The following is a 9,930-nucleotide window of genomic DNA, read 5'->3' as shown; positions in this document are numbered from 1 at the left end:
CGTGAGGAAAAGAGATGATGAATGGAGTGACAAGGTTGTCATTTCAATTCAGTAATTTCAGGCGATAAATTCAATTCATTCAGCATAACTCGGGGAAATCCTGCAATGTTTGTCCTCCTGTCTTGTTTTGCACTGAACTCATGGTATTCTGCTCCAATGGATCAGGAATGAATCACAACTCAACGCATTCTTTCATTTACACTTAAAGCTTTAATTTAAATGATTTATATATTGTTAATGTGAAATACAACAATGATAACTGGTCAGATACGTAATTCTGTCATGTCATGACAGCTCTCTGAATGTTTGGCATGGTTATGGATATGTCAATGTTTCAGCGTTGATATGTTTGGTGTTGGCGGAATAGAACTGCAACCCTGGTGCTGTTTTGCATTCATATTCAAAATTATTATTCATATTAAAAAATATGCTTTTATTTTTAGTCAATGCTCACTGGTTTTACTGTGAAAGTTTCAGTGCACTGGAATGCGTTTGTCAATGGGACAGCCAGAAATGTCTGATACCCTGTGCAGTGCACTTGGGTTTAGCTTTATAACTGGCTGAAGTAGAAAAGTTAATGGAGATCCATTCATTGGATACAGTGAATGTGAGAATAAAAGTAGAGGAAAAGAAAAATGATGTCTCGTTTCGTTTGGCATCAACTTTAATCAAAAATTATTTACATGCAATTCAAATGCATAAATCCTAAATTTAGTTATGATTAAATTGGAGCTAAATAATAGAGTTGGGGAGCCTGAAGTTCTTCAATTAGTAGTACTAACAAAACTAACTAACCAACTTGTAAGGGAGTAAAATCATGAATATTGGCATGATTCTGACATCTGTGATTATTATTACAGCTGCTGGTTACAATTAAATTATTGAAATTTCTTTCAGATTGGGATTTGATGAGGTTTAAGGTTCACTCTCTAATAGGACCCATGGTATTTATTGAATAAATCTACGGCATTTCAACACAGCTTCCCATAAGCAAGCTGAGGGGGTTTCAATCCCCAGTGCAAGCCTTGGAGGGGTCTTAAACGGGGAACACAAACAAAGACACACACACACAGAGACACCTCTCTGAACAGTAACCTCAATATGGCAGCGAGCGGTTTGTTCCCCACTCAAGCCCTCCAGGACATGAAGATATCATGTGGATCAGATCAGCACCTGATCGTTTGAATTTCAGAAGCTTTCCTTGATATGCCCCCATATTTGACATTGCGACCAATGGTGCGAATAAACCATTCCATCTGTGAAATTTGAATCTTTTCAGATATGCGGATCTGTCAAGGTGGTTTTATATGGATGAATTCATTCCTGTTGAAACTCAAAACCAACAGATTAGATCTATAGTTGTTAAGTATGCTTTATATATGCATATATAATTGCATTAATGCCTCAGAATTTAGCCTGTTATTGAATTTAATGTTATTCCAGACCTATTGGACTTTTTTGCGTAATTTTGATGATCCACTTTAGACATTCTGTTGACTATAAGTTATGTTGCACCTTCATGTCAACTATAGAAGTCAGTATTAGTAGACTGTCTGCTTAATATCTGCTAACATTTTATTTTGATGCTCCCCAACAGACATTCTACTGACCATAAGTCATTTTGCAAGTACTTGTCAACTTATTCAACTAACCCTAACCCTACCAGTCAATACTCTACTAATACTCTAATGAGAGTTGACTGACATGCAATGAAAGTTAGTTGACATGGACTATAGGTGCAACCTTACTTATAGTCAGCAGCACATTTAAAGGGGACCATCAAAATAAAGTGTAACCGAAAGATGTTTGGAGGAATGTTAAAGACCCGTTCACACCAAGAACGATAACTGTAAAGATAAAGATAACGATAAAGATTTAGTTCTAAAAATCATTCGGAATATAAAAGAATAGCAGAGTCCACACCACATGATAACGGCACAGAGGAATGATATCAATGAATCACTTTTATAATGATTTATTATCCAGCTAATGAACGATAAAAACATTAACAGCCAATCAGAATCCATCCTGCTTTAAAGAGCTCGAGCATTTAAAGCGACAGGCAACAGGCGACAAAACTGTAGCAGCGCTTATAATAAACAGAACAACATTGTCCGCTGGTGTGGACACTAATATAGTTATCGTTATAGTTTTATTTATAATTATCGTTCTTGGTGTGAATGGGCCTTAACTCTTCTCTTTTCCCTATAAAGCCATAGAAGCGGTGGCGAAGCTACTGGGCCCACCCACTCAAAAGTTGGTCATTTTCCAGAAAGGTGTTTGAAATCATTTAATTATGAAAAAGTAGAAAGTAAGAGAAAGTCACATACACATCACAAAATCAAACAGATTTCCAGAAATGTGATTTGGATAGGATTTCAAATCACATATGAATGTAGTGCAAAATGTATGTGCAAAAATCGCATTCTATGTGATTTTTTTGCCTTTCACACATGAACGTAGCCATAGGCTGCGTCCGAAACAGCATACTTCCCTACTATTTAGTATGGGAAAAAGAGTAGGCGAGCGAAAAAGTATGTACGAATCCAAAAGAGTAGGCGAGAATTACCTGGGTGACGTACTAATTATCGCGAGATTCGGACTTAAAGCGGGGCTCAGTAGTTTCGGGATTTCTTCGCTGTATTCTCGCTTTTTGCTCGCAGATTTCTCTCTAGAGCTCCCCCCACAGCTTCGGAATAGATATTTGACAACACTGTTGTAAAAACTCGTTGGCTATTCTCAGACACCAGAGGCTAGTAGATCAACGACATCAAAGCAGATGGGACATTCTTTAAAACGTCTTCTTCATTCGGGTTCGAACAGCGTGAGGGAGCGCAATAATGACAGCATTTTAGCAGATTTCTTTTGGCCGTAAAGCAATTGTTTACATCGCGAGACCTGATATCACGCGATACTTCCTGACGCGGCAGCCGGCGACCCGCCGGCTCAAAGTTGCAAGTGTGGATTTTCCGCTCACGGGCACCAGGGGGGTGCGAAACGACCACCATTCAACCCCAACTAAGTAATATAACCATTCCAATGACTCTGAAGCTGTTCAGTTAAGGTAAAAAAGTTACTTAGATCACCTTTAAGTGCGTTCGAAATATGCCTACTTTCCTACTATATAGTAGGCGAAAACAGTACGTGAAGGAAGCAGTACGTTCGAAACATCAGTATTCATAAAAGAGTAGGCGAGAAGTTCCCGGATGGCTTACTGCTTCCGGCCAGATTTTCGAGTGCTTAATTGATGGATACTTTTCTATCCCAGGAGGCCACGCGAGAGGATACGTCATTATCAAACATCGCAGAGATCGGCGACGCGGGTGCTTTCAAATGTGAGTAAACACGGTTCCTTGTGTTAAAATTGCATTGATCTACTGTAAACTGCTGAATTGTTGAAGGTGTAAAGACGTTACACAGTATAGTATAGTTGTGATTTTGCTGTAAAATCACGTTTTATTATGTATAACAGGGGAGCTCCAGTAAGGACACGTAAGTTACGTCTCTAACGTGGATTTACATAAACCATATACATCTTAAAGACGCTTATTTTAAATATCTATTTACATCTGACAGGAAAATCTTCAATAAGTATTGCAGAAGAGCACATCACAACATGAAATAGACATCTGAGTGATGAATGTGTGCTATTATGTAGAACAAATCTATAAAGTAATAAACATAAGTTATCTATTTTATTTGTCCATTGCTGTTGATAAATTGAGGAACATTTATGTTGGATAAAAAGTTAAAACAACCTCATCATGTAAATGTAGTGTTGAGCTCATAAATCTCAGAGGTAAAGTGAATCTTGTCTGGATGTTACAGGGTCAGATGAACAGATGTGTGTTTATCCGGTGGAGAGTGGCTCATGAAGCTGAATGCTGCCATCAAAGGCTTTGAGTGAGTATACTACAGAAATGAAGAACAACTATTTAAATCTTAAGTTGTAGTTTATATCTGATTCTTGATTTCTGTGCATTTGCTGCAGATCTTTTGTGGTGGAGCAGGACCTGCAAGGGAAGATGATGGCGGCATTTGTGAAAAGCGTTTTTGTCTTCTAAATAATACTGAAATCAAATGACATTGTGCGGTTAAAATGACTGCTTTTGTGTTATGTTTGTGCATTTTTGTAGGATCTGAAATGTCAGCAGGCTGGTGTGAGCACTGAGGATGAGGAGCCCAGAGCTGAATCCTGGAGATGGTGCCATGGATGAGTCCCTCCATCACTCCACCTGCCCTTATTGAATCAGATTGTGAAGCACAACACATCACGCAACAATCTCCGGCATGAAAGCACGGCTCACCTCGAGCGGTCAGCTGATTCATCAGAATAAAGCCGCAGAATGGGAACCGCTGTGTTGAGATGGCAGAAGGATGTGGGGTTCAGCGCCTGTAGCCTACATACATGATTGTAGTTTGAATAAAGCTTTGTTTCATGTGTTGACTTGCATTTGTTTATTGTGTGATGGTGACTTTCATTCATTATTTTACTAATTTATTAATATTTCTCGTTGTCAGTAAATAAAATACTGTATAATGATTTAATTAATGCTTTATTTAATTGTTTGAATGAAAATGTAGTTCACTATATATACATCTAGAGTGTATTCAGTCATGCATAGCTATGTCATATGACATGCATTACAGTTTGTTTGTTTTATTGAATTATATCATTTTCAGTAAAAAGTAATATAATTGGTAAAGTATTGGTCAGCATTTATCATTGTTATTATTGTATGTTTTGGGGTGGGATAGCAACGCAATTCATTCTGGGGTAATATTAATTTTTAATATTAATAATACTTATTTTTCGAGTATAAAATCACCAGTTTTCTCCAAAGCCGAATCTTCACACAGCTGCCCTTTGTGCAGACATTACAAACATAATATGAGATTTTTTTACACAGGAAAAAACCTACAAGGTTGAATATCTTAATATATATTTTCTTAAATAATTCATTATAATACATTTAAAAAATGCATTTTTTGTTATTTATAGGCCCGAGGGATGAAACGAGAGTTAAATTCAACAAGAAAAAGAGGAAAACATAAAGCAGTTAGCCACTTTTGCTTGTGGATGAAAATGTTTGGATATAAAATAAAGAAATTAACAACATATTCAAGAGATGACAATTTGGGGATTTCGTAATAAAAATAGGCTAAATAATATCGTTAAGGATAAAACGGTGGGTCACATTAGTATGGTTAAATATAAGAACTTAAATCAACCCTAAATGTAATCACAAAATAAATGAGCAGCAGTTTCTAAAAAAAGACCACAAAATGAGCAAGTTTAATCAATATCAAGATATTTACAGATAGATGAATTAAACGTGTCGTCAGACGTTCTCTGGTGTCGTTCAAATCTTTTAAGTTGTTGCGCGCGTGATAATGCGTCGTAGGTCACATGATAACGTCAACATGGCAGATGTCCGGTTCGCATTCATACTCAACGAGATCTGGCCAGAGCCCGTCTATGGAGAGCCTGGCCACTCCCTATTAAGTCCTATTGTACCGAATTTTGGTTGTAGTTCCACCAGAGTTCCACTGGGGGCGATCGCCCATGAGTGCAGAATGAATGGGAGTCTATGGGGCTAGACCAGGGGTGGGCAAACTACGGCCCGCGGGCCACATACGGCCCGTTAGGCTGTTTAATCCGGCCCGTCGAGTATTTAAAAAATTGTCTAAAGATCGCATTCATTTTGCCTTTTTCTTGCAATACTTTGCGTTATATATATATATATTGCGTTGCATATATTTGACAATCGGAATATCAGATATTTCATGCCATAGCTAGCAAATGTAAAAAAGGAAAAATGACATAAAAGCAGATCATCATTCATTCAGCGCTGTTGTGGCTGCGGTGTGTCACGTACAGTGGCGGTCTTAACATAGAGGCATAGGTAGGCGGCTGCTTGGGGCCCCCTACCAGCGGTCGTAGAAGGGGGGCCCCCAACAAACCTCAAAAAAAAAAAAAAAGAAAAGGCCCCTTATCATCATGAATGCTTCAAAAGCAAGGTACACTTTATTAATATTCTTAAGAAATACGTTGAAACGTTGAAGTAGTGGTTAAAATGTCCAGTTCATGGTTATCTGTCCCTACACATACACCCCCTGTTTTCACAATGAAATGGACTAGTCCATAACGCTGCGCGGCGCGAAAGATAAACACACAGTCAGTGACAGGAGGACTGAGAAATACACAGAGACGACGCAAGGCAAATCAAAACGGGAAAATGAAAAGAAGTTACGAAAGCGGATCAATTAAAAGAAAAAAGCGAAAAGACGCCAATAAATATTTGGCAACGCTGCCAAAGTTGACACACTTTTTTACGGCTGCTAATACAGACTGGAACAACAACATCCAAAGCGCTAACATTACAGCAGCAGCAGCAGCTAACGTTAGCTGTGAAGTGGCGCTAGGTGAGGAGGAGGATAACGCTGACCAAGACAATGAGGACATCACGTTGTTGCTGCCAGCCGTCACCGACAGAGTTATCGAGGTTGACACAGATGAGGTGGAAGAGTTGTCCAGTGATGGCCATTTTGACACCGATGACGGGGATTTGGTGAGTCAACCGCCTAGCCTAGTTCTACTGTTAGTGTAAAAACGGTGAAATTTACGGTAAAAAAAAAAAACGGCAGATGTGGCTGATGTATTTTACCATGAAAAAAAAAATGGTGGCAACCTTTTATGTTTTACGGGACTTAAATTTACGGGCAAAAAAAAAACAACAACAACACAATTTAAAATAACCCTGTGAAATTTACCTTTTTTTTTTTAAACTAAGTTAATTGTAGTAGACTTATGATTCTACAGCATGTGATCCATCCGTGTTGTGATAATCTGAAGAATCTGTAAAAAAAAATTGCACAATAAAGGTTTGAACTACTGTATTTTTCAGACATACACAGACATCAAGATTCAGCATATGAATCTCAACAACGGGGATATAAGTGCAGTGCATGATGGGAGCCATCAATCAAAACTCAATCAATATCTCCCAACATGCATTGCAGCATAAATAAATTATGCTGAATTGCCTTAGTATTTTCTTTTATTATTATTATTATCTGCTTTTATTTTTGCTGTTGTTTTTGTTGCAACTTTTTAGTAACTTGTTTTGTGATGTTCAGAGTTTTATCTGATTATTTTGTTGATTGTCACCGTTGTTGAGATTCATACGCCGATTCTTGATGTCTGTGTTGATCTAGGCTAACTCATATAACGTTAGAAGTTTTAATCCTTTTTTGTACATCGTGTGTTTTTAAAGTTCTTCAGATTACCTGTTTGTCACTGCTAGCTCGCATGCGGTAGGGTCACAGAGCTATAATACTCAAAAACATGAAATATTAATTAGTATTAAACATTCCCCATACAATGAAAGATAAGACTCTTTATGAGCTCAGTGAATCAGGCCACTACATGACGATTATGCCATCATCAATAAATAGCCACAATGTTTTTTTACCGTAAAATTTAGTTCAATGCCATTAAACATAAATGTTTCTAAAGTATTTTTTACGGTAAAGTATTGGCAACCACAGCTTCCAGTTTTATACCTTAAATTTTATTTTTATTTTTATGGTAAGGTACGGTAAATGCAATGGTAAGTTTATGGTAGTTTTTTTTAACAGTGTTCTTCCAAAATCTGTACATTTAACAGTATTTTACAGTAAAATTACATGAAATGTCCTGTGAGAGCTATTACAGTTTTTCACTGTAAGGGTACTGTTAAGCAATTAATTAACATACTGTTAAGCATTTCCGTTGCTTTTTTTACAGTTTTTTTACTGTTAAAATTACAATTCTTTTTTTTACAGTGTAGTAATAGCCCTAGCTGTGCTAATCCTGCTGCCACCAACCAAAGCACTGTGGGCTTGCTGACAGATGACCCGGCTCTCTGGCCTAAGAAGCTCACAGCCGAGGAGAGATGTGCGATCGTTCGCAAAGGTCCCATACAAGCCGGTGTAGAATTCCCCAAAAATCAAGAGGGGCGGAGATTTACCAGTAATAATTACTGCATCCAAATGAAGAACGGGGAGAAGATTAATAGGACGTGGCTTATCTACAGTGAATCAGGGGACTGTGTTATTTGCTTTTGTTGCCGACTTTTTGGAGAGGGGAACACACATTTAAGTTCAGATGGTTTTAACAATTGGAGAAACCTCGGAGCTCACCTGAAACAGCATGAGAGGTCCGCTGAACATGTGTCTCATATGGAGTCCTGGCACACACTTACCCAAAGACTTCAGACAGGCACAGCCATTGATCAGCTGAACCAAAATGCAATGATGGCAGAAATTGAGAGATGGAGAAATATTTTAAAAAGATTGCTTGCCATAATTACCCATCTAGCTGAGCGAAATCTTGCTTTCCGTGGGCATACGGAGAAATTATATGAGCATGGCAATGGGAACTTCCTAGGACAAGTACAGCTGATGGCAAAATTTGACCCATTCATGAAAGAACATTTAAGAAGAATCCAAGAAAAAGAGCTGTCAGACACTTATTTGAGTAAGCACATCCAGAATGAATTGATATCACATGTGGCAAAGAGCACCCTTGATGCCATTGTTGAAAAAGTGAAGAGGGCCAAATATTATGCAGTCATAATGGATTGCACACCTGACATCAGCCACAATGAACAGCTGTCTGTGGTCCTGCGCCTAGTTAATTGCGAGCTGCACAAAGACGTGTCCATCCACGAGCATTTTGTAGGCTTTCTTTTGGCAGAGGACACAACTGGCAAAGGCCTACTCGAACTTTTTCTTGGACATCTGGAAACACTGCACCTGGATATCTCTGACTGCCGTGGTCAATCTTATGATAACGGCAGTAACATGCAGGGAAAGAAGCAGGGGGTACAAAAGAGGGTCCTTGACCTCAACCCCAAAGCCCTCTGTGTCCCGTGTGGAAGTCACACACTGAACCTGGTCATTGGGGATGCTGCCAAATCATCCACAATATCCCTCAACTTCTATGGTGTGTTACAGAGACTCTACAATCTTTTTAGTGGCTCTGTTCAGCGGTGGGCCATTCTCCAGGCGAATGTGAAGGATTTTACCATCAAGGCCTTGTCAACCACCAGATGGGAATGCCGTGTGGAGGCTGTAAAAGCTGTACGGTATCAGCTTCCAGAAATTTTGAATGCCCTGGAGGCTTTACATGACTTCGCCATAGAAAAGAGTGATTCAGAGTGTGCATCCAGTGCTTCAAGCCTCTGCCGGGAACTGAAGAAATGGCCATTTATGGTAAGTTGTGTGGTGTGGTACAATGTATTGTACGTTATCAACAAAGTTAGTAAGATCCTACAGGGCCCCAAAGTGAGCATTGAGACCATGAAGAGGGAAATCTCTGCAGTCATAGACTTCCTCCAAGATTTCAGGGAGCACGGATTCAATGCCGCCAAAATAGATGCCAGGGAAATTGCAGAGAAGATGGAGGTGGAGATGATCTGGGCAGACATTCGGCAGAAAAAAACAAAAAGGCAGTTTGACTATGAGGGCACAGAGGAGACTACTTCAACTGCAGAGGAACGTTTCAGAAGAGAGTTCTTCTTACACCTAGTTGATACTGCCCTGGTCAAGACTAGGGAGAGATTCTCCTACATGGAGAACTTCTTTAAGTTGTATGGATTTCTCTACTCCACTGATATAATGAAAAGCACCATACAGGCAGGCAATCTAGATGAATGCTGCAACAGGTTTGAGAAGGCAATGGAGGATGTGGATGCAGGGGACCTAAAAATGGAAATTACAGGTGCTGTTAAGTCTTTCCCCCCACACATCTCATCACCATTGGAAGTTCTTAACTACATATACAAAGAGAATCTCCTAGATCTGTATCCAAATCTTAGCATAGCCCTGCGGCTCTTGCTTACTCTTCCTGTTACAGTTGCATCAGGTGAGAGAAGTTTCTCTACA

The 9,930-nt window shown here is 39.0% G+C and overlaps 1 protein-coding gene across 1 annotated transcript in view; it reads left to right on the top strand.

The window, feature by feature from the left end:
* The first annotated feature begins 9,010 nt into the window (after positions 1 to 9,010).
* LOC311293953 (uncharacterized protein) overlaps positions 9,011 to 9,930 on the top strand; it is a 4,511-nt gene continuing 3,591 nt past the window's right edge. The window contains exon 1 of the mRNA XM_084414561.1: positions 9,011 to 9,258. The gene's annotated coding sequence lies outside the window, so the exon portion shown is untranslated. The remainder of the gene's footprint in view (positions 9,259 to 9,930) is intronic.

Source organism: Rutilus rutilus (genome assembly GCF_951802725.1).
Source record: "Rutilus rutilus genome assembly, chromosome: 7".
In the NCBI taxonomy this organism is placed as follows: Eukaryota; Metazoa; Chordata; class Actinopteri; order Cypriniformes; family Leuciscidae; genus Rutilus; species Rutilus rutilus.
This window is presented reverse-complemented; position numbering and strand designations above follow the sequence as displayed.